Genomic DNA, 25,437 nt, shown 5'->3' on the forward strand with positions numbered 1-25,437 from the left:
GACGTCTCATTTGCATTAGGGTTTATCTGTCACTATTAAATTAATTTAAAACTCAGCTTGATTAATTCAATTCCATTTCTAATTCTGAAACTTTACTTTAAAAAAAAACCCCTTTAACTTCGTCAAGTTAAATATAAAAAAATGAGCAAGGGGGAAAGATGTGTTTTGAATTGGACCTCCTTCTACACTTGTCAATTAAATGGAAATTCACTAATTTCCCAGTCATTTTAAATTAAAGTGTAATTATTGCGCAGATGACAAAGAAATGCCACAGATAATTCTCTTGGAAATGCAAGCATTGCGAGCACAGAGGCTTGCAGCCAAATGGACAATGTGTCATTGCAAGCCTGGGCCTCATTCTCTGCAGGGAAAGGATGCTAAACTTAGCTTGATATAGCCTTGGGTACAATTGCCTGCCATGCTTGCTTAGGAAGAAATATCTATGGGATGGGATTTGTCCCAAGGACTGTGTGCAACAGAGTCCATACTAGAAGCTTCTAGCAAGGAGAAGAAAAAGAGAGGTGACTAAAGTATGGTCTGGTCCCATTGTTTCTCATCTTGCCTCATTTCATCTCCAGGCATCCAGTGTCCACTATGATTAGGGATGCTGAGGAAATGCCTGTGAATTACAGGTCAAGACAATATTCATATAACTGTTTCTTGCAGAAAACAGATATTGTTTCTCTTCCTTAGGGAGAGCAGCTCTTTGCGGTTGCAGAAGGGCTCCTCACAGACTCCCCTTTCCTTATTAATGTAAAGTGATAGTTCTGCTGCATTAGGTCATAACAAAATAGGAAGCGGGTATACACTGAGTCAGGTCATTAGTCAGGGCTGGCCCAAGACATTTTGGCACCTGAGACTGACCTCAAAATGGCTCACAACTAGGGAAGGAGTAGTGAGGGAATATCTGTATCAGGAACATGGTGGGAAGAAAGATTGATATCGGGATCTGCTGCACAAGTGAATCCACCGCACCTGAGGGCAGGTTGGTGCCTGCTCTGAATAAAGATCTATATTGGGATCTGGATGTCAACTGTTGAGCAGGTCGCCGACAGTAACGTACAGGCAGATCCTGCTGCCTGAGAAGGTCATCTCATCAGATTCTTATAAACTGTTGGTGCAGGCACTGAAGAAAAATAAAATTGAATTTAGATGGGAATTTCCCGAGGGGTTATCCTTTACATATAGAGGCAAGAGGCATAAGTTAGCAAACCAGGAGGAAACCGGGAAATTCCTGAGGAAATATAAAGAGTTAAGGGTGGAGACGGATGGAAGGGGGGGAGCGGAGGGAGGAACTTCAGGAGAATCAGAAACAAAGGAGGAGGAGGAGGGGGGAGGGAGTGGACCGGACGAAGAAACAGAGGGAGAGGCAGAAGAGGAAGACCCAGGGAATTTATAAAGAAAAGGAAAACATAAGTGAGATCTAGAAACAATGGGGTTAAAAATCTGGAGTTGGAACATTAATGGGATGAACGAGAAAAAAAAGAGGAATAAAATTGAACAATATCTGAAAAAGAAAAACCTGGACATTATTTGTCTCCAAGAAACGCACATAGCTAGAAGACACAGGAAAGTATTAATTAATAGGAGGTTGGGAAATGAATTTGAGTCCTCGGATAAAGAGAAGAAAAGAGGGGTAGTACTATATATTAAGAATAAGATTGAAGCCAAAATAATATTTAAAGATGAAGAGGGCAGAATAATAGGGGTCCGTATCAATTGGCAAGGGGAGAATTTGGTTGTAATTGGGGTATACGCCCCAAATGACAGCAAGTCGGAATTTTTTAAAAAAATGGAAGAGAAAATATGTGAATATGCCGACCAGAAAATTGTTTTGATGGGAGACTTCAATGGGGTGGTATCTATAGATGCGGATAAGTATAGGGAAGGAGGAAGCAAGAACGGGAAGCTGCCAAAATCCTTTTTCTCAATGGTAGACAATGGTAATTTGATAGATATCTGGCGCCTCAAACATCCGCTAGACAAACAATTTACCTTCCATTCCGAACCAAATCAGTCGTTGTCACGCATCGATCAAATATGGATCTCGAGTGAACTATGTCCAAGAACCAAACTAATAGAAATAAGACCGAGTGTAATCTCAGATCACAACCCAATAGAGTTAGAATTAAAAAGCATTGAGCCAAGAACTTTCAGATGGAGACTAAAGGACTATCTTCTGGAGGATCAAAAAATCGTTGAAATCACGCAGGAAAAATTAAAGCAATACTTTAAGGAAAACTGCGGTAAAGGAACAAAGGCTAGTGTAGTATGGGAGGCAAGCAAGGCAGTAATAAGAGGTTATTTTATCCAGCAGAATGCAATTAAAAACAGGAATAGGGAGAAAGGAAGAGAGGAAATTCTGAAGCAGATAATGGTATACGAACAAAAATTATCCCAGAAACCCAACTGTCAGAAAGCAAAAGAAAGAATTAAAATCTTGCAAGCCCAATTTGCCACAATAATAAACAGAGAGGTTGAATGGAACATTAAAAAATTAAGACAAAAAAATTTTGAATTTTCAAATAAGTCAGGCAAATGGCTTGCATGGCAAATTAAAAAGAGGAAGGAAAGGAGCACAATAAATAAAATAAAGGTAGGAGAGGAAGAGAAAACAGACCCTAAAGAAATTAGAAGAGAGTTTCTTAACTACTACAGAAGACTTTACTCCAATAATGAGAGAATTAGTTTAAGAAGAATAGAGAGATTTTTGAAGGATAAAGGGGTGCAGAAAATCACAATGGAGGAAAGACAACAGCTGAATACCCCAATCGGAATTGATGAAATAGAAGACGTAATCAAAGAGTTAAAGAGGGGGAAAGCCCCAGGTCCTGATGGATTCACTGCAGGTTACTACAAAGAAATGAAACCCATCCTGGTGGGTCCTTTGAAAGAAACTATGGATAATATCTTAAGGAAGGGAGAATTCCCAGAGACTTGGAAGGAGGCATATATTACGTTTATCCCCAAGCAAGAAGCAGATCTGACCCAGGTTAAAAACTATAGACCGATCTCACTGTTAAATGTAGATTATAAAATATTTGCAGGGATTCTAGCAAGGAGGTTGAGGAGACTGCTATCAGAAACCATTCATAGGGACCAAGCAGGATTCCTGCCAGGGCGGCAGATGAGAGACAACACAAGAAACATAATTAATATGTTAGAGTACTTATCTGTCAAGATTAATAAACAGGTTATAATGATGTTTGTGGATGCTGAGAAGGCATTCGACAATGTCATTTGGGACTTTATGTTGAAAAATCTAGAGCATATGGAGGTGGGGAAAGACTTTTTTAGTGGAGTAAAAGCTATATATACAGATCAGAAAGCTAAACTGATCATTAACAACATAGTGACAGAAGAGATAAAGATACAAAAAGGAACAAGACAGGGATGTCCGCTCTCCCCGCTCCTGTTTATAATGACTTTAGAAATCTTATTGAACTCTATAAGGCAGAACCAAAAAATAAAAGGAGTGTTAGTCGGAAAGAATGTACATAAGATCAGAGCATATGCGGATGATGTAGTTATAATGACAGAAGAACCAACAGCTGCAACAGGAGAGATACTAAAGGAATTAGATCAGTTTGGAGACGTAGCAGGGTTCAAATTAAATAAGACCAAAACAAAAATAATAGGCAAAAATTTAGACCAGAAATTAACAGAAACAATTCAACAGCAAACACAAATAGAGGTGGTGAAAAAAGTGAAATATCTTGGTATTTGGATAACACCTAAGAACATAGATCTATTTAAAAATAACTATGAACCGACGTGGAGGGAAATAAGAAAGGACCTGGAAATCTGGGGAGGGTTGAAACTGTCATTCTGGGGAAGGATCAACACAATTAAGATGAATGTGCTCCCAAGGCTGATGTTCCTATTCCAAACTATCCCTATAATTAAAGGAAACCGAACTTTTAAAGAGTGGCAACAAGTGCTTTCGAGATACATCTGGCAAGGAAGGAAACCCAGAATCCAGTTTAAACTATTAACAGATATAAAAGAAAGGGGAGGTTTCGCCTTGCCGGATGTGAAACTGTATTATGAGGCGGTTTGCCTATGTTGGGTTAAAGATTGGGTAAGGTTAGAGAATAGGGAACTACTGGACCTGGAGGGCCATGACAACAATTTTGGCTGGCACGCCTATTTATGGCGGGATAAATGGAAGATACATAGGGGATTTGGGAATCATATTTTCAGAGGACCATTAATCGAAATATGGGATAAATACAAGAATTTGTTGGAACCAAAAACACTGCACTGGCTTTCACCTCTAGAAGTTATGTGTGTGAAGGCTATTAATATGAGAAGTAACTGGGCAACATACAGTCAGTTAATAATTAAAGAAGATGGGGAATGGAAAGTACGACCATACGATCAGGTCAAGGAACATGTTTATGACTGGCTACACCATCTCCAGGTGAATCAGATGTTCAGGAAGGATCTTAAAGAGAGAGGTTATGTAGAGAAGGAATCTAAGTTCCAGATGGAGATCATAAACAAAGAAGAGAAGATTGTATCGAAAATGTATAGGATACTGTTGGATTGGCATCTAGCAGATGAGGAAGTTAAGTGCGTGATGACTCGCTGGGCAGAGGATGTGGGACATAATATACTATTTGAAGATTGGGAAAAACTCTGGAAGGAAGGATTAAATTTCACGGCGTGTGTAACGATAAAAGAGAACATAATGAAGATGTTCTATAGATGGTATTTAACACCCATGAAACTATCGAAAATGTATAAGGTGGATAATAAGTGTTGGAAGTGCAGGGTTAGTGAAGGCTCCTTCTATCATATGTGGTGGGAGTGCGGAAAAGTGAAACAGTTTTGGGAAAAAAATTATATAGAACTGAAGAAGATTCTAAAATACACGTTCTTAAAGAGACCAGAAATTTTCTTACTAGGTATACTGGGTCAGGAGATAAAAAAAGAAGATTGTAGATTAGTGTATTATGCAGTCACAGCAGCAAGAGTTATGCTTGCCCAGATGTGGAAAAGGAAGGAAACACCAACGGTGGAGGAGTGGAGATCTAAGCTGTTAGATTATATGGAACTGGATAGACTTACAGGTAAAGTAAGATATATAAGAGACCAAAAGTTTACCAAGGATTGGGGAAAATATGTTGATTATCTGGAATTTATTAGTCAAGGGAAAATAACGCTAAAGGGATTCAGAGACACACTGTGAAAAAAAGCATGAGTTATTGTTTAAAGACAAAAGGAGATTAAATAATGTATAAGGATAATGTACATTAAGAAATAAACACAAAGAGACACAATGACAACATATACTAAGAAATGTGTAATTTAAAGTATTACTGCGAATGATTTTCGGGAAAGCTAAAGGAAGCCTTGAAAATGAAGACCAAACAATGTGGTTAATGTGAAAACTCAAGTCTGTGTATACTTTGTATGTATTTTTCTTTTCTATTGTAACACCATTCTTCTCGGTGTAACACTTTCAGTTGTGTTTGTCTATATATGTTCTATTCTTATGTCTTACTTTCATGAAACAAAGCAATAAAAAATAATCGTGAAAAAAAAAAAGAGGTCATCTCATCTTGCCTGATGGGTGGACCGGCTGTCATTGATCCATCTAGTTCAGTATTTTCCACACTGATGGGTTGCAACTCTCCAGGGAGCATTCCCAGACCTACCTGGAGATGCTGGGATTAAACCTCACTCAAAAAATTTACTGCCTTTTGATAAATTTCCAACGCAATTAATTGAATGGGATAAATTCTTGACACGGTGCTTAGAAATTATGGAAAGGGGTGTTTTATATGCTTGTGTGCTCCATCTATGGAGCCCCTTCCAACTCTTTGGTTCTATTATGCCCCCTTACTTTGGAGGTCTAGAATCATACATCATCATCATCATCATCATCATCATTATTTATAATTATTAGTTATACCCCACCCAGTCACCCTGGGCGTCTTCCAACAGAATATTAAAATACAATAGTCTATTAAAGATTAAAAACTTCCCTGAACAGGGCTGCCTTCAGATGACTTCTAAAAGTCCTCTAGTTGTTTTCCTCTTTGGACATCTGGTGGGAGGGTGTTCCACAGGGCAGGTGCCACTACTGAGAAGGCCCTCTGCCTGGTTCCTTGTAACTTGGCTTCTTGCAGCGAGGGAATCGCCAGAAGGCCCTTGGCACTGGACCTCAGTATCCGGGCAGAACAATGGAGGTGGAGACGCTCCTTCAGATATACTAGACTGAGGCCATTTAGGGCTTTAAAGGTCAGCACAAACACTTTGAATTGTGTTCGGAAACGCACTGGGAGCCAATGTAGGTCTTTCAAGACAGGTGTTGTGTGGTCTTGGCGGCCGCTCCCAGTCAACCAGTCTAGCTGCCACATTCTGGATTACTTGTAGTTTCTGGGTCACCTTCAAAGGTAGCCCCACATAGAGTGCATTGCAGTAGTCCAAGCGAAAGATAACTAGAGCATGCACCACTCTGGTGAGACAGTCTGCGGACAGGTAGGGTCTCAGCCTGCATACCAGGTGGAGCTGGTAGACAGTCACCCTGGTCACAGAATTAACTTGTGCCTCCATGGACAGCTGTGAGTCCAAAATTATTCCCAGGCTGTGCACCTGGTCCTTCAGGGGCACAGTTACCCCATTCAGGACCAGGGAGTCCTCCACAAGTGCCTACCTCCTGTCCCCCAAAAACAGTACTTCTATCTTGTCAGGGTTCAACCTCAATCCGTTAGCCACCATCCATCCTCCAACTGCCTCCCTACACTCACACAGGACCTTCACTGCCTTCACTGGTTCTGATTTGAAAGAGAGGTAGAACTGGGTATCATCCGCATACTGATGGACACCCAGCCCAAACCCCCTGATGATCTCTCCCAGTGGCTGCATGTAGATGTTGAAAAGCATGGGGGAGAGGACAGAACCCTGAGGCACCCCACAAGTGAGAGCCCAGGGGTCTGAACACTCATCTTCCACCACTACTTTCTGAACACGGCCTAGGAGGAAGGAGCGGAACCACTGTATAACAGTGCCCGCAGCCTTAGCTGATGAGTGATCCCATGATCTACAGAGGTCATTGGGTCTCCAGTTATAAAGATGGTCCACTTAGCACCCCTACACTCTAGGGAAAGTATAACCCCACCCGAGATGGATACTCTTCACACTTAAGCTATGAAATTCTCTCCCACAAGAAACAGAGATAGGCACCAGCTTGGACGGCTTTAAAAGAGGATCAGGCAAATTAATGCATGATAATTTTATTAATGGCTGCTGGCCACAAAGCTATGTTCTGCCTCTGCTGTTGGAGTCAGTATGGCTCTGAATAACAGTTGCTAAGAATCAGACGGGGGCAGAACACTCCTGCACTCAAGTCCTGCTTACATGCTCTAGCCTGGTTGGCTACTGTGAGAACAGGATGTTGGGCTAGAAGGGCTATTAGCCTGATTCTGCAGGCTCATCTTATGTTCTTATGAGGTTCCTCGGCTGTCAGCATGACTGAATCACCACCTTCCAAATTTAAGGCCAGGAGAAAAGGATGTGTTTACTATCTTCTAATATAATGGCTTAAAGGCTTTGATTCTTTTCTGATCAAAGAGCAGAGCTTAATGCCATTTGATGAAGCATGAATTCATAGATATAATCAGCAATGTGCTTTCTTTTCTTTTTCTTTTTTTAGTGTGCTCCCACAATAAGCGTAAGTTTCATTTGTGCTGCCGAGGGCTTTGGTACGTCATGCTAAATTTTCTGCGTGCTAAAGCAGGACTATTCCCCACAGAGTAGAAGAAGCAAAAGAGGGAAGCAAAAGAGAAAATGTTCATGCCAGAACTAAACAAGAATCAGGTTGTAAGCAATATTTGCAGGGTGGTGGGGGGAAAGGTGCATTATTAACAAGGAACAGCAATAGAGGCACCTTGAACAAATGGCAGAAGAAATTAGCTTTTCAACTCAGGTAGCGATGCAATGGCAAATACCAAGGGAACTACCAGTCTCTGCTGAAGTGTGTTTGAAAAACTGAAATAACAGAAAGAAGGAAACACAGTCGACTGGTATTTGGAAATAATTGAACACATTATGAGGGTCGTATCCTCAGCAGGTGTAAAAGAGAGTAGCTTTGGGGTGTTAAACAAGTTTATCATGACATCAGTGTTTTATTTCCTTTAAACAGGGCACGTAGAATGTCATCTTCACCCCAGGTGTTGCTTGGTAGTAAATTGCTTGACAATTTTCTATTTTTGAAAAGGGGGGTATCTTTCAGCAGGACTATCTCTACTATTGGACAGAGTGAGATAACTACCTTGTATGGGATGTGGTGGTGAGATATTGGTAGATAGAGCTGCATTTGTCATGTGACCTGCCTTGCAGTCCCTAAGATCACCTGCTGCTTTCAGGTACTACAGAAGATGATGCAATATAGTCAGTGTTGAAATGAGAATCAACAGCCCCCACAGCTAGCTTTTGTAAATCAAATTGGTGAGGGGTGCTGTTTTATCTTTTGCTTCAGGTAGCAAATGTCTTGTGCCATGTGCTTCTATAATGAATAATACCTATTGTGGAAAAAATGGCGATCTAGATATGTTTCTAACTATACAGCCTCGTAATTTTGACCTAGGTACAACAAAATCATGGAATTGTGGAGTTGTCGTAGAGTTGGAACAAACCCCAAGAGTCTTCTAGGCCAACCCCCTTTAATGCAGGAACCTCAGCTAAAGCATCCATGACTGATGCTTAAAAAGCACCCAACCAATGTTTAAAAACCTCCAAGGAAGGACAGTCTACAACCTCCCGAGGAAGACTGTTCCATTGTCAAATAGCTCTTACTGTCAGAAAGATTTTTTCCCATATGTTTAGTGGGAATCTCCTATCTTTTAACTTAGAACCAAGATGCAAGCTCCTCCATTAGGATTTCTTTCTGTATTGACACTCCAGCTTGACCCACCCAAATTCAAGAGGCCTCACTATTGACCCACTTAAACCTGTGTAAGGCATCAGCTTGCTCATGCTAGAGACCTTGCACCATACTCTTTGCATCACTGAGAGATTTCACGGGGCATAGGATTGGCTGGCCTGTTGCTCCACAGAGCCTTACTGACAGTGGCTGGAAAGAAATGTTCAACTAGTCAGCCAGGAAGAATCGGGTGAACTGGGTTGCTGATAGAAACCCTGCTGTTCTTACGTAAGCCATGCCTTACTATTGTAACATGAATTTGGAACCGACATATATTTTGGCTTAAAAAAAGCCCTGCACAAAACCCCTTGGCTTATTTGAACAACATCTTTGCCCTGGAACCTGCTGCGTTCTTCATGCAATCCACCCAAGCTCATTTTTTAAAAAAGGTAAATAGCAAAAGAAAACAGAAAGAAGAATAGTGCTTTGCTGAAATCAGTCTCCACTCCACCCCACATTTCTCAATTTCTACCTCATTTTCAAGGAACTTCAGATTTATTGATTTATATTATAATTTTTCCGAGTGTAGGGTTTTTGGACTCACTGTATCATTGTGGGGTGGCCAAGGTTAGTTTGTGTTTTTCTTTCAAATAAATATAATCCCAACGCTATGGAAGCCCTCTGGCTGCCTACTCTTTCTGATCTGCATTGGAGGCAACAGCTCATGATGTTTTTCCCGGGCTTTAATTGAATCCCAACCACCCAGGAGGGCAGAGGAGTGCAAATCAATGATGAGGAGATGTGCTGGAGAAGAGAAAGGACACCCCTTGACCATCTCAGAAGTAAAGTAAGTGCAACGAAAAAGCCCAGTGCCTCACCTTTGGAAATTTCAAAAAATTATCGCCGTTAGATAAATTTTCAATGCAATTTATTTTCGCATTAATTGATGCAGAATAGTCAGAGGAGTGGGAATGGGAGGAATTCTTGACACAGTGCTTAAAAAAATTATGGAAAGGGACGTTTGATATGCTTGTGTGCTCCATCTATCAATGATGTGCCTACTGAGATTTAGCTGCGAGCTGAACCAGATTATAAAACTTTAATAATTGTCTGCCATTCCCTCAAAGCACTGAAGAGGCCACGTTGTACTCCAGTTTATATTTGATGTTCGATGCTGCTGAAGTTATTCCATTTTCAATCCAACTGGGAAGTCAGTGAGAAGAGAGAAAGTAAGCGAGGCTTTTCCCTTCTACCACGGCAATTAATGTCAGCTGGAATGATTACAGTTTGGAGTGCACTCTGGATTCTGCTTCATCTAACTAACATATCTGCACATGCTCTCTGCTAAAATAATAACTTCTGCAGCTTGCTTTCCCAGAAGAGCCTTCCTTCAGCACACTCAGTAAACTAAAAAGCCAGTGTGCAGAATTACAGGGCCTTTTGTTGTAGGGTTGTCTCCTTGTTTATTTTGCATGCAATTTACATGGTTTAACATGTATACCTAGTGTTCAGGAAGATTCATGGCCATTGTCAGAGTGTAGTAAAGATTGTGGCCCCTTCTCTTCAAGGATGGAGAGCAAATGTCTTGGGCCCGGTCTTATTCAACATCTTTATCAACGACTTGGATGATGGACTCAAGGGCATCCTGATCAAATTTGCAGATGACACCAAACTGGGAGGGGTGGCTAACACCCCAGAGGACAGGATCAAACTTCAAAATGACCTTGACAGATTAGAGAACTGGGACAAAACAAACAAGATTAATTTTAACAGGGAGAAATGTAAAGTATTGCACTTGGGCAAAAAAATTGAGAGGCACAAATACAAGATGGGTGACACCTGGCTTGAGAGCAGTACATGTGAAAAGGATCTAGGAGTCTTAGTTGACCACAAACTTGACATGAGCCAACAGTGTGACGCGGCAGCTAAAAAAGCCAATGCAATTCTGGGCTGCATCAATAGGAGTATAGCATCTAGATCAAGGGAAGTAATAGTGCCACTGTATTCTGCTCTGGTCAGTCCTCACCTGGAGTACTGTGTCCAGTTCTGGGCACCACAGTTCAAGAAGGACACTGACAAACTAGAATGTGTCCAGAGCAGGGCAACCAAAATGGTCAAAGGCCTGGAAACGATGCCTTATGAGGAACGGCTAAGGGAGCTGGGCATGTTTAGCCTGGAGAAGAGGAGGTTAAGGGGTGATATGATAGCCATGTTCAAATATATAAAAGGATGTCACATAGAGGAGGGAGAAAGGTTGTTTTCTGCTGCTCCAGAGAAGCGGACACGGAGCAATGGATCCAAACTACAAGAAAGAAGATTCCACCTAAACATTAGGAAGAACTTCCTGACAGTAAGAGCTGTTCGACAGTGGAATTTGCTGCCAAGGAGTGTGGTGGAGTCTCCTTCTTTGGAGGTCTTTAAGCAGAGGCTTGACAACCATATGTCAGGAGTGCTCTGATGGTGTTTCCTGCTTGGCAGGGGGTTGGACTCGATGGCCCTTGTGGTCTCTTCCAACTCTATGATTCTATGATTCTATGATTCTAAGGAATGAGTAAATAAATGCAAGCAAACAAGCACCAACCAACTTTGGTTGCTGTAAGGTTTAGGAATTCAATCTTTGCAGATTCTAATGTGTAGTGACCTGATCCACACCTCATTGACTAATGGGCTTATCAGAACCAGCTTTCACACTCCCTGAATATTCCAATGCAGTGCTTATCTCTTTTTTAAAAAATGTAATGCATATTTTGAGAGAAAATGTTTTTAGAAATCTGTATATATTTATTATTTTTATGCTGTCAACACACTTGGGTTGTGGGTTGGTATGTAACACATTTTAAAATATGTATCTAAATGTAATTTTGTGCTTAAAAAATGAAATTATAAGTTAATAAAGAAAGAGAACAGATGAAACTTCTGGGTGAACAGATGTGAATGTGACATGGGTTACATGACTTACTTATGAGTAGACAGGATTAGGATTGCACTGACAGTCTATGAGAAATGAACTGATTTTCCCATTCCTAAAAGCCCGCGTGTTTACACTCTGTCTCAACGATGTCTACACTGGCTAGGTCATGTCCACAGAATGGAAGATGGCAGGATCCCAGGAACCAGGGCTTCCAGGAACCAGGCCCATTGAAAGACCAATTCTGTGTTACTAAGATGTCTGCAAACATGACATGAAGGCTAACAACATCAACCCCAGTATGTGTGAATCCCTTGAAGGTGGTGGCAGAGGAAGGGGGTGGGGGGCGGTCCGCCCCTGGTTCCATCTCTGAGGGGGGTGACAAGAAGGCACCCTGCGGGGGGCTTGCCCCACCACCCTGGGTGAGGAAGCATGTTCCGCCATTGCACAGCCACAGCAGCGTGAAGAGTATCCCTCCACCGCTGCAAGCAGAGGACCGTGCCGCTGCCACTACACCCATGAGTGGAGGATTCCGTACAGCGCATGCGTGGCACAGCTGTACATAGTGGTGCACGTGCATGCACTGTACATAGCTGCACATGCGCCGCTGGGCAGTTTGATCCGCCCCTGTGGGCTGTTTGCCCTGCCCCTCAACACCTGCATCAGGTGCCAGAGAGCCTTCCTTCGCCTCTGCTTGAGGGTGATCATAGCACCTGGAAACAGACAGTCAGGTTGTGCATCCGTAGCAGTAACCAGAGCATGAATGAGTGCTGGGAGGAGCACAGAGAGAAGAAACACTGTGGTGCATCTTCAGCAGCACAACTGGGCACCTACATCTGTCCCAGCTGCAACAACACATGTCTCTCCTGTATCAGTGCCTACAGCCACGGCAGGCACTGTAACACTCCGGTCTGAGCTCACCTCAAATGCACACTCCTCCATTGTCTCCCTAGACAGATGGATGCCTATCTATCACCAGATACAAACTGGGGGGGGGGGGGAATCTTGACTTAAAAGGCTTTCTGGGAAAGGAAGGGCATCCCGTATATACAGAGCTCATATGGTTAGAGCATGGTGCTGATAATGCCAAGATCATGGGATTGATCCCCATATGGGTGCATATTCCTGCATTGCAGGGAGTTGGACTAGATGATCCATAGGGTCCCTTACAACTCTATAACTCTATGATTCTATTTATCATTCTATCAAAAAGATAGTGGGAATGGTACCTGTTTGATATGTGGTGGGAGTTACAAAGAGTAAATGCGGGCATGCTAAAGACCCAGCTATATCATACAGAAGGGACCTTTTGGAAGAAATTATATCTGCAGGAGGCTATCTTCACAAACAGCAGTCTCCTTCACAAATTGCAGTTCTCAATATTCTTTGGGAGAAAGGCATGCATTCCAAATCTGTGTTGGATGTGCTTTAACAATATGACGCTCATCTGCAGATTGTCAGGATCCAGTCCATTCCTTTTGTTGCTCTCCGGCACTGTGGTCTAAACCACAGAGCCTAGGGCTTGCCGATCAGAAGGTTGGCAGTTCGAATCCCCGCGATGGGCTGAGCTCCCGTTGCTCGGTCCCAGCTCCTGCCAACCTAGCAGTTTGAAAGCACGTCAAAGTGCAAGTAGATAAATAGGTACCGCTCCGGTGGGAAGGTAAACGGCATTTCCATGTGCTGCTCTAGTTCACCAGAAGCAGCTTAGTCCTGCTGGCCACATGACCTGGAAGCTGTACGCCGGCTCCCTTGGCCAATATAGCGAGATGAGCACCGCAACCCCAGAGTCAGTCATGACTAGACCTAATGGTCAGGGGTCCCTTTACCTTACTCTTATAATATTGTATTCTTCTGTTTACATTTTAGCAGCAGCTGTGGGCAGACATCCTGCAGTAACACACCTTATAAATAGTGAAATAAATACCCAAAGAAGGATGGGGGGGGGGGCTCCAGCCTTACTAGCAGAGATTTCTAGGCAGCAAACACTGAAGGGAAGAAAAGAAAAGAAAAAGTCTGATCCCCCCCCAAAAAAAGGCAACGCGCAATCAAACCTCATTTCCTTTCAGAACTTTGAGAGGCTGCTTTAAAAGCAGGTATTTGAAAACCCTTTCGTCGTTAAGCTTCCTTGATGGGGTCCCGTTTTAAGCAGACAAATGGCTTTAGAAAGGTTTGAGGAGAAATGTAAATAGCTAATCTTGCCGATCACACAAGAATGGCAGCAGGCAAAACAATGAACTACACTGCAGGGCCTTCAGACCTGAGGAGAAACCCAGACGAGGGGAAAGCTTTGTGGACTGAATTAATGAGCAAACACAAGCTTGTTTATGAACAGCTCAGGCTCCTGAAGAACACTCAGCAAGTCAATACCCAGCAAGTGGGGATACTTGAATAGCAAAGGGTTGAATAGCCATGGAAAGACAAAAAAAGTGCCTAAGACTTCTCAAGAACAGCAATGAGGTGCTAAACCTGCTTGACCTGAATTTCTTCAGTTCGCAAGGAAGGGGTTAACAAATGGCTTGCTCCCCCATGGAAGGGTGGCAGTGGTGGAATTGTGCACACAGAACATTTCAGTCAGTATGAACAATACAGAGCTAGAAGGGGGCAGTGGTCTTTCTCAGTATAAACTATTCCTTGTCCTCTTAAGCATCCCACAGTGTCCCTGATACACCATAGCCCCATGCCATTGTGGGAAATTAGAATAAGGACTACCAGAACTGGGGGGGGGTATGCTCAGTTCAGTTCCCATTTAAAGGCAAACCTACCTAATCCACACTTTTCAAAATTATCTGCAACCCAAAAGGCAGCCATCTTATGAATATTCACTTCTTTAAATTCTACTATGTACTTTTCAGTCATGTGGTCTGAACAAAAATGCATATATTAAGGTAAGGTGTGAAAAGAAATACACTTTCCCCCCTGAAAATGCATTCTATTAATATAAATTATTTGCAGAAACAAGAGCATTTAGTACTTCTTGTCAATGCGTGTCAGTTGGGAAAACACATGACATCACCATGCTTTGAATATGTGCATGAAGTGACATCACAATATGCATCGTCCTGCCCCAATTCCAGTATTTATTATTGTTTAGATTTTATCTTATTTTATTTTACTTTACTTTATTACCTACCCTTCACCATAACATCAAGACTTGTTTACTACAATGTACTCTATGTGAGGCTACCCTTCTGCATGATAACAGAAGCTCCAACTGGTGCAAAATGTTGTGCCTGGATGTTTGGTGGCGACGTACTACTGCCAGCACATGACTGTGGTCCTTGAAAGCTTGTACTGGCTGCTACATGCTACCAGTGCAGATTCAAGGTCCTTGCAATAATTTACAAAGTCATTAACAACTGAGGACATTCCTTATAACCCTGCCTAGTCAGATGTGTTAAGCCTGTCTGTGACCCCCCACCCCCATGTCTCAGATGCATGGGTTGTATTCAGTATTGTAGGCCAGCAAGGATTAGCCAGGCCTCATCCATGGTGAACTCCATTTTAGGCACTTAGAATCACAGAATTGTAGAGGTGGAAGGGACCCTGAGGATCATCAAGTTCAACCCCCTGCAGTGCAGCTGCCCTGGATGGGGATCAATCCTGCAACCTTGGCATTATCAGCACCACACTCTAATCAACTAAGCTCTTTCTATTTCAGGCATTTGAAGGATGTTTTCATGATTAACTGTAATTGATTTTATCTATAGTATGGTGTGTGTGTTTTATAATCTTTATGTGCATCACCTAGATTAGAACCTTTGGTGATTAAGTGGTATATAAAAAGCTGAATTTGAAAAAGTGCCAAGGAGGCTTTACATTCTAAAAATGCAAGGCTATAGCTAATGTTAGTATTACTTAGAGTAGACCCACTGAAATTTATGGACATGAATAACAGGTCCATTAATCTCGATGAATCCACTCTGGGTAGAATACAACCCCTGAATACAACCCCTTATATTAAAATTATTTGAAATAATTCACAATCAGAATAGGATGGGTCCAATTATTCACCAGGTGTCAAAGGCCAGGGTATTGAAGTGTGTTCAGCATATGACAAAAGCCATGCAGATAAAGTGCCAGGGACACCTCTGTAAAAAGGAAATTCCACAGTTTAGGAATTAGGGTCAACACACACATGGGTGGTACCACTATAATGGGTGAGAAAGTACTGAATCAAAATCTGAGTCTTGGTTCTAATGTCTTCTAAAATTCAGGCAACTGGTTAATTAAACTGAAAGAACAACTCAGATCTGCTTAAAAATCTGATTCATTGTTTGTTTTTCAATTTCAGTTTGGGCTTGCTCTCATTAAGATAATAACTGTTTGCCACTCATTTCTTCACTTAATACATACAGTCTGTGAAAGGAAAGCTTCTGTGATGAGATGCTAGTAATTCTAGAAACACACACATCCACAAATGCGCACGCATGTGCGTGCGCACACACACACGCACACACACACACACACAGAGAGAGTTTTACATAGATTGGCAAAAACTAGTAAGCCCTGCCTGCACTGTAGGAAGTTCAGGAGGTTATTGTAAGAATCACAGTGAGCTATTTGGCTCAGCAGGTAGCCAAAGGTTGTGCTTTCCATAATCCCTTCAAACTGACCTAGCTCTGTGGCCATTGAAGTCAATAGCAAATCTTGAAGAGAATCACTACAAACTTTGGATCTTTTCAAATGTTCCCTCCCATATAGAAATAGGCAATAACTTTTGTACTCAATGTGAAAAGCATTCCAAAATAGATTTGAAAATGAATGGCTGCCTGCTTTGATTTATGGCTCAAGGCTGCTGCTTCTCTAGAACGTAAAGGTAAAGGGACCCCTGACCATTAGGTCCAGTCGTGACCAACTCTGGGGTTGCGGCGCTCATCTTGCTTTATTGGCCGAGGAAACTGGCGTACAGCTTCTGGGTCATGTGGCCAGCATGACAAAGCCGCTTCTGGCGAACCAGAGCAGTGCACAGAAACACCATTTACCTTCCTACCAGAGCAGGTACCTATTTATCTACTTGCACTTTGACGTGCTTTCGAACTGCTAGGTTGGCAGGAGCAGGGACCGAGCAACGGGAGCTCACTGATGTGCTTAATGTTAAACAGTGGTGGTCAGTGATGGGCACATTTCCCTCAGCTCAGTTTGAAGTTGGGCTTGACAAAATGAGGAGTTTTGCAAAACCAAAAGTGTCACAACTCTAAATTCAGAACTCCTGTTGATCTTATCAGAATGGTGAAGGAGTCCATACCCTCCAACATTTCTCCAATGAAAATAGGGACATCCTATTCCATAATGATAATTTTACTATTTATACCCCACACATGTTACTGGGTTGTCCCAGCCACTCTGGGCAGCTTCCAACATATATAAAAAACATGATTAAACATTAAATATTAAAAAACTTCCTTATACAGGATTGTGTAGGGTATGGAGTTATACAGGTCAGATAACTCCATACCCTCCAACATTTCTCCAATGAAAATAGGGACTTCCTAAGGAAAAGTGGGACATTCCAGGATCAAATCAGAAACTGGGATGGTTTCTCTATATCAGGGACACTTGGAGGGTCTGGGAGACTGAACACTTCCACTCTGTACAGCCAAACACCCCAGGCCACTAGAAACACATAAACCCCTCTTGCTTCCCTTCTCATCTGCAAAAGTAAGCCAGCAACAGTTGTGACTGGCCAGTAAGTGCAGTGAGGCTGCAATGTGATTTCTCTGGAAGTTTCTGTCCTGTGCCTCTTAATTCCCTCTTCCTGGCACCTAGAATACTGCAGTGGCAGCACCCCAGGTGCCAGGAGCCTTAGAAAATTAGTTTGAGGGACTATGGTACCTAGAGAACCACTTCTCCCAGACTTCCCAGTGCCTGGGATGCTGCCATTGTAGCATTCTAAGGGAGGGAAAAGAGAACTTTCACAAAGACCTCAGGCAACTGGGGCTGCATTCATTTTTATATGACATTTTACAAAACTTAAAAACCCCTTCTGAAAATGTAGAATGTAGGGGAAGTTTAGTGCTTCTTTCCATGTTATTTGCTTCCATAAAACACATGCTTATATACCCATTAACTCAGGAAATAGTGGGAGTTTCATTTTGTAACTTCATGTGAAGAAATTTGGAGTGGTATTCTGCCATCCAGTTATTTCCTGTCATTTAAAATTTTGTGTGGAAATTATCAAGTAAGGACATGTTGGGGAACTGGAATTGCATCTTGAGGCCCCAAGCTAGCCCCCCATGAAATAACTACACATGGACACAGAATTAAGGTTGATGGGTAGCATTAAGGTCACAACTTTATTGATTGCATATTAAATGTGATATAAGACTATAACAGACTATTGCCCCAGTTGACAGAGTCTATGTAGGTAAACCCATAGGGGCAGTAACATTGGGGTTTTGGCCAACAGAAGCTTACCGCGAGGTTCCTGTGACCCGGCATGGCCCTAGCCCATCAAGCGGACTTCGGATGAGATGCGGGGGGCCCAGATTCCTTTAACGGAATACCTTTTGATCATTGAGGGGCAGGTGATGGCCACACCTCCCCTCCACACACAAAATTAAGCCAATGCCTAACCATCAAACCTGGAAAGTTGTGACGATTGCTAAGGGGGTAGGCGATAAACCAAGTGGCCAGTGCCAATTTTCCAAATGGATAAAAATTCCTACCCGTCCCCTGTCCCAAGACAGGTGATTCACACAAAGTCCAAAGCAAGGCTGAGAACGTGCACTAAGAGTGGGAGGGCAGGTGTTAAGCGGTGCCAATCCAGTGCCTAGGGCACTCTTGCACTGATCCTTATATAATTCTTTAACCACCCCTACTCCTTTCCTGATTGGCTGTGACCCGTGATACCTATTTAGAGAAATGAAACTTAGACCTAGAAACGAAACCTAATTAGTCAGGGGTGTGTCCAGGAGCCCAGTCGCAAGGACTGCCTTCTAAGGATGATCCCATTAAAGCACTGTCTGAATGCAACCTATATTCATTCTTGAACTAGATAGCTTTTTGAAGAAATGACTCCTACAAACAGAGGGCTCTCTCTCTGTAAAGTGCAACTCAAATCAAATCAAATCAAATTTTATTAAATGGTCACAGACCAGATTAACTCGTACAGCTAGTCAGCGAAGCATAACACCGGAAAAACAAAGGACAATTTCAATACAGATTAGGCCATAACAGCAATTTAAAATTAGACAGCATAAATAAAATTAAGTATTTGCCTTCGCCTGCATATTAACATTGGAAACTCTTGTTTCCTACGCCTAATAGCGGCTACACAGAATTTGGCAACATTGATCGTAATTTCAGGAACCTTATCTTCTACCAAGGCTCTCATACGTTGGAGTTCTGGTTCATTTTTAAGCTTTTGTAGAACTGGGGCAATAAAGGTCAGGCGTAGATCCTCGTAGTAACTACAGTGCAGCAATACATGCAGACTTGTTTCCACTTCCGATGAGCCACATGGGCAAACACGTGACTCATATGGTTTGCCCTCATATCTGCCTAGCAGCAGGGCAGAGGGCAGAACGTTGAATCTGGCCAGGGTAAAGGAGTGTCTGTACTTAGGTATTTGTAAATCAGCCAGATAATTTGCGGGTGAAAACCCTCTCCCAAAGTCTCTGATTGTGGCATGTTTATCCATTTTGCCCATATGACATTGCAACTCTATGTCCCTAATGCATTGAAGCACTTGACTTTTGGCTCTCTCATATCCTGCCGCTATCAAGATCTGTGGGGAGAATCCCAAGCTTCTTATCTTTTCAAACAGGGAAGCTTTCCAGGTAGAATGAAAGGTGTCTAAGAGTGTTAAAGGAGCCAAACCGGCCGGGGGAAAAATAAGTTTTAACCAATAGTGTATCTTTAGAATCCACAACCGCGCGTTAACGGGTGGTTGTCCAACTTCTAAGTGGACAGCTATATTAGATACACAGGGGGGGGGATCCCCAATAGACACCGATAGAATTTTGTTTGAAATGCCTCCATAGGCACAAAATTTTTAAAACTGCAAACCTGGGATCCATAAGTGAGTTGTGGGAGTATTTTTGCAGCAAAAACCTGGGAGGCTGCCAGAACGTATTTACCCCCTTTCCCGTGAAAAAATCTTGTAAGGGCTTTACTGGCCCTTCCTGCGTTGGCAATGGCGTTTTTCATCTATTGGTGCCATGAGACCCTTTCCTGAAAAGTTATTCCCAGGTATTTGAAAGTTGCTACCTGGTCAATAGGTTGACCGTTTATTCTCCATTTGTGTTTCCTTCTCTTTTTTGAAAACACCATAATTTTAGATTTGCTGTAATTTATTGATAGTTGTTCCTCTTGACAATAGTCAGCAAGTGATCTCAAAAGCTTCCTCAGGCCAACGCAGGAAAATGAGAGTAGGACTGCGTCGTCTGCATACAGAAGCACCGGGAGGGCAAACCTGCCAGTTTGGGAGGGTGGGCATTTTCTTTCGCCATATTAACTGCTAGAGAGTTGATGTAAAAATTAAATAGCGTTGGCGTGAGGACACATCCTTGTTTAACCCCATAGTGCGTTTGAATTTCTTTAGTTAGATGGCCTGACCGATCGCATCTTACCCTCACCCTGGTGTTTTCATATAGACCACGAATAAGGCATAATAAGCATTTATCTATGTTTGTAGCGCCAAGCTTTTCCCAGAGTCTATCCCTTGGTATTAGATCAAAAGCTGATTTAAAATCGACAAAAGCTGCATATAAAGACCCCCCTTTTCTAGAGTATTTATCTGCTAGGTGTTGAAGGATAAGGGCCTGGTCTATAGATGAACGCTTTGCTCTAAAGCCAGCTTGAGCTTCTGATAGAATATGCTCTCTTTCCATCCACTCCACTAATTTATCACATAAATGAGCAGCGTACAGTTTACTAATAATACTTAATAGACTGATTGGTCTATAGTTAGCTGGCTCAGTTCTGTTTCCTTTCTTGAATATTGGAATGATGATGGCTAAACCCCAGTCCTTGGGGATAATAGCCGCTTGATTTATACTAGTGAACAAGGCGGCTAGCACAGGGGCCCACCATTCAACATTTGCCTTAAGAATTTCTGGTGGGATATTATCAGCACCCGGGGCTTTCCCTGATTTAAGAGATTGAATAAGGCCAGTAATTTCTTCTGTGGTCACAGGGGGCCAAATTCACTTGAAGCAGGAAGCAGAGCTGGGACCAGTTGATTTGATGAATATAATGAGAGGAAGTAGTCCTCCCATGCTCCAGCGGGTATAGAGTATTTGATTTCAATTGGGGAGTCTCTCCAGCTTTTTGCAATTGTTTTCCAAAACGTGGCAGAATCTTTCCTTCGGGAGGCCTCCACTAGGCACTGCCATTCCTCCCTTTGTGCCTGGAGCTTTTTCTTGTTAATCAAAGCTTTATAACTGTGTTTTAACTCAAACCAGTCTAATGGAAGCGAAGGTAAGTTCGCTGCTCTATAGTTCCTGTACTTATCCAGCAGGAGGCGTTTCATAGCCATGCATTCTTGGTTGAACCAAGGTTTGGATTTATTAGAGTGTAGAGATTGCCGTGGCGTTTTTTTGTTGGTCAGATAAGGTTGTAGGGACGAAATCAGTTCCCAGAACATGTCTAATCTAGCCTCAGGAGTTGGGGAATTAACGAGGTTCTCCTTTCTAGCAAGAAAAGTATCTGAGTGAAGTCTTTCCGATATTTCATCACTCAATTTGCTGGACCATTTGATACGTGAGTATCTTAGCTCCATGTTTTCGAAACATGGGGCTACAAGTTTATCAGAGCAAAGTAAATCTTTTCTTACATCCAGTATTAAACAGAGCGGTAGATGGTCGCTGTCAACCCTCTCCACCACTTTACATTCCCGTGCTCTGCTCAAAAGGTTAGATGACACCAGGACGTAATCGATAGTGGAGGCTTCCATGTTGGATATAAATGTAAAATCCCCACTGGGTTCTCTGTCGACACGACCATTTAATACAGTCAGATCCAGATTGTTGTAAAAACGTAGAAGGCATAGGCCTGCGTAGTTGCAGCCCTTGTCTTTTGAGAGCCTTGGGGGAATAGAATGGGCTTCTTCAGAAATGGGAGGTACGTCATGGAAATGAGCATATAAAGCTTCGTCTGATTGGCCAATTCTGGCATTTAAATCCCCAGCCAGCAGCACTGCCGCTGCAGGAGTTTGATTCATTAGCTCATCGACATATGATTCTAGCCTATGCCAGATATTTTTGATAAGCTGCTTGCCTCTTTGGGGAGGGGCATATATATTAATCAATAGAAGTGTGCAATATCTGCATTTCATTAATAATGCCATGGCCACACTGCTCAGAGGCTCCAGCTCGACGAAAGATGCTCTCAACTTTGTGGCCCTCCCTTAACTCATCCCCCTTTGTTGCTTGGTGAACCTGCGAGCGAAAATGAGGCAAAACCATTTACATCTAAGTCCCCTGTTAGCCATGTCTCTTGCAGGAAGACTATATCATGATCTTGAATAAAATTGACAAATGATTGGTCAGTCGCCTTGTTGAGCCAACCAGCAATGTACCATGATAAAAATTTAAGATTGGCTTTATCACAGTTGAGTCTTTGTCAATTATTAGCTAACGTACTTTTAGGGTTTGTCGCTCTATGTATTGGTCGCCTATCGTCTTTGTATGGCGGGCTATCCAGCCGCTCTATGATTTCAATAGGTGGATGCAAAGTGCTCACGTTTGTGAACACCGGATCTTTATTATGCATAAATTCCTTCTGTGGATATTCTGTTGCGGCCTGATTTTGGCCCAGTTCTGTTTCATCTAGGTATCTCATTTTGTCCCATACGTCTGGTGGGGTCACCTTAGGGATATTTCTCCTTCGGGGGGGGGGGGTGTGATGGAGTGCTCTCCTTGAAGGGTGGCACATTCTCTCTTGGTGGAAAGTTAATCTCCGCTTTAATCTGAAGGTTACGTGTTGTGGTCTTTTTTTGGTCCCCCTTAATAACCTCATTGCCTGGAGCTCTCTCGGCCAGCTTATCTCTTAGCTTGTCTAGTCTTCCCAAGATGTTAGTTTGTATTAATGGTGGGAACATCCAGAATTGGTCAATTAGGATATTTTCTTCCATAGTAAAGAAATCCTCACCTTTGTTCACAAGGCATTGCGGGTTCTGTTTGTCAGGCCAGAATTTTGAGAGTTGTTTCCCCTTTCTAAGATTTGCCTGCTTAGTTTTCAAAAGGGGGCTCAAAGGAGCCTTATTTTCAAAGAGCCTAAGTATTGTTATCCGTGCTTTTAAGAAGGCAGGTCTTGACCTAAAAATAAACTTGGCCAGGTTCTGATCCCTAAAAGTGGTCAGTGCTCTCACTGAGTGACCGTCATAATGTAGATATTCCACCAAGGTGATGTCATTAAAATTAAACATTCCTGGCAGTATGTCATTTAGGCTAGATACAAAGTTTGTTATTCGCTGTTTCAGTGCAACTCTGTAATTGTGTTTAGAGCAAGACTTTTTAACAGGCCTTCCTGTAACATAAGATCACACAGCAGCAGTATTCAGAGAAAACTATATCTCTCATATTCACATTACTTTAATTATTGTTTTCATTCTTATTGCCAGTTCATTCATTCATTCTTGATATTTCAAGAATCCCAAAAGGGCTTGAATGAAAACAATAAAGTTTTGGAGTGTGGAAAGCCAATGAAATAGAAAAGAAGACAAGATATTCACAATAAAAGCAGCAATACACCCAACACCTACCTCCCCCAGCTTGAACATTAAAAAGCCTGCAAATATATAAGTATGCCAGGCATATGTGTGCTACAATGATTATTCAAAAGTATGGAGTTGGGCTGATGAATGTTGACAATGACCAACGGATGGTCCTTCATCTCCATTGACCTATTTCTGGGTGATTTTTCACCTGATGTATGCAAGAATGTCAACCTTCCATTGAAACTGCTAATATTTTTGGACACTCACTGCAATCCATAATGGTGTCGTGTCTGAAGCACCACCCAACTGCATTTAAAACTGAAGTGGCCAAAGAGTAGAAGCATATGGCCTCATTTATTCAAAAGATGTGGCTCTCTTTTTCTTTTTTTTAATGACCTGTGCTACCGGGGTTTCCATAAAGCAACATCTCCCGAGCGTCATATTTTACACTGCTCTGGTGTTCCTTGCTTTTCCTGATGATTTAGTACAGCTGCAACGAGGCAAACAAAGACATCTATTTTGTTGTTATGAATTGATCACCCAGTGGATTTTGATAAATCATTCCTTTCTTCTTATATCATGGAATTACTGGATGCTGAATATGCTCATGCCACCGAATAATGCCTTGTAATATATCTCTTGTGTTAATGCTAATGCAGACTAAAGAATAATTATTTGCTCTTTTTATAAAGCAAAAAAGCAAAAAGCAAGCTGTCTGTATATAATGCTTTATTGTCATGGCAAACCATTTAGGTTTCAGATTATGGCAACATGCTGAGCTTCTTTTCTCCAAATTACTGAAAATACCTTAAGAATTTAAGCTATTAATTTAACAGAGCTAATAATTCACAGTTAATCAAGTTCATGGTAAGAAATTAACTGCCATTTTTAAATAAAAAGGCTCGGTTGAATATGCATGTCTATCTACATGGGTGATTCCTATTAAGTGCAAGGGGGGGGACACACCATGGAATTATTAGTTAATGAGTCAGTATTTCTAGATGCCTTTCCAAAAGGGTGAAAGAAAGAAGAAAAAGCCCTAAATTTCCAGTGAGCATAATTACCAAAAAAAAAGTGCTGTGGCAGAACAATCATCTTTGGAAAAAAAAGACTTGAAAATAGGTCAATGCAATTCAAAAACCCATTACAATGAAGCACAGATTTAATATTTCAACTGTAACTCGCAAGAGATTTGTTCAGAATTATGGGGTGGTAAAAGACAAGCTCTGGAGTGAGACCAAATAGCTAAGGACTCTACTAGTGATGTCAAAATGATGGAATAATATGATATAGGTGTATCATGTATAGGGAACTAATTTGGTTCAGTTTGCATTTTAATGTGAACATCCCACAACAATATGTAAACTGAAAGACAGCTTTTCTTTGAAATCTGCACTTCTCCAAATATTGTAATGCAGTCCTCCAAACAAATATAGCTGTCAATTTTTCCCTTTTCATGCGAGGAAACCTATTCGGAATAAGGGAATTTCCCTTTAAAAAAGGGAAATGTTGACAGCTATGCAAACAAATAACATGTATAAATATGTGTATATTAAATTTTGCTATAAAATGCTTCTGTTAGTGAAAATAACAAAGAGACATGCATTATATTAGGTTGCTTGTGTATCACAAAGGGGAAGTATCTTCCAGCTCGGAAAAACACCAGGATTTGCAAAAGTACCCCCAAAAAGGGAAGGAAAAATAGCAGTGGCAGACTTTGATCTCAACGGTGCCTTGTGTGGCACTAAAATTTGAGGGGGGGGGGAAGTGCCTCTCATACACCATTCTACAGCATTGATGTGGCACCCCCTGCAGCACAGCACTCATTGTGACCACACCAGCCATACTACCCTAAAACCACCTCTGAAAATAGGCAGCTGGAGTTTCTCTGACTTCATGCAAATTCAAGATTGTGATACAGCATGACAAATCCTCTAGTCAGGGCTGTGTAATGACAGCCATGTGTGTGTATACACAGTTACAAAGGTTCTCTGTCAC

At 42.0% G+C, this 25,437-nt stretch overlaps 1 long non-coding RNA gene across 1 annotated transcript in view; it reads right to left on the bottom strand.

Annotated features, from left to right (window-relative positions):
• Positions 1–25,437, bottom strand: part of LOC309361949 — a 393,142-nt gene that overhangs the window by 74,325 nt on the left and 293,380 nt on the right. Inside the window, exon 2 of the long non-coding RNA XR_014164708.1 lies at positions 18,195–18,348. This is a non-coding gene — a long non-coding RNA (uncharacterized lncRNA). The remainder of the gene's footprint in view (positions 1–18,194; positions 18,349–25,437) is intronic.

This window comes from Podarcis melisellensis (assembly GCF_964234715.1).
Source record: "Podarcis melisellensis genome assembly, chromosome: Z".
NCBI classification, from domain to species: domain Eukaryota; kingdom Metazoa; phylum Chordata; class Lepidosauria; order Squamata; family Lacertidae; genus Podarcis; species Podarcis melisellensis.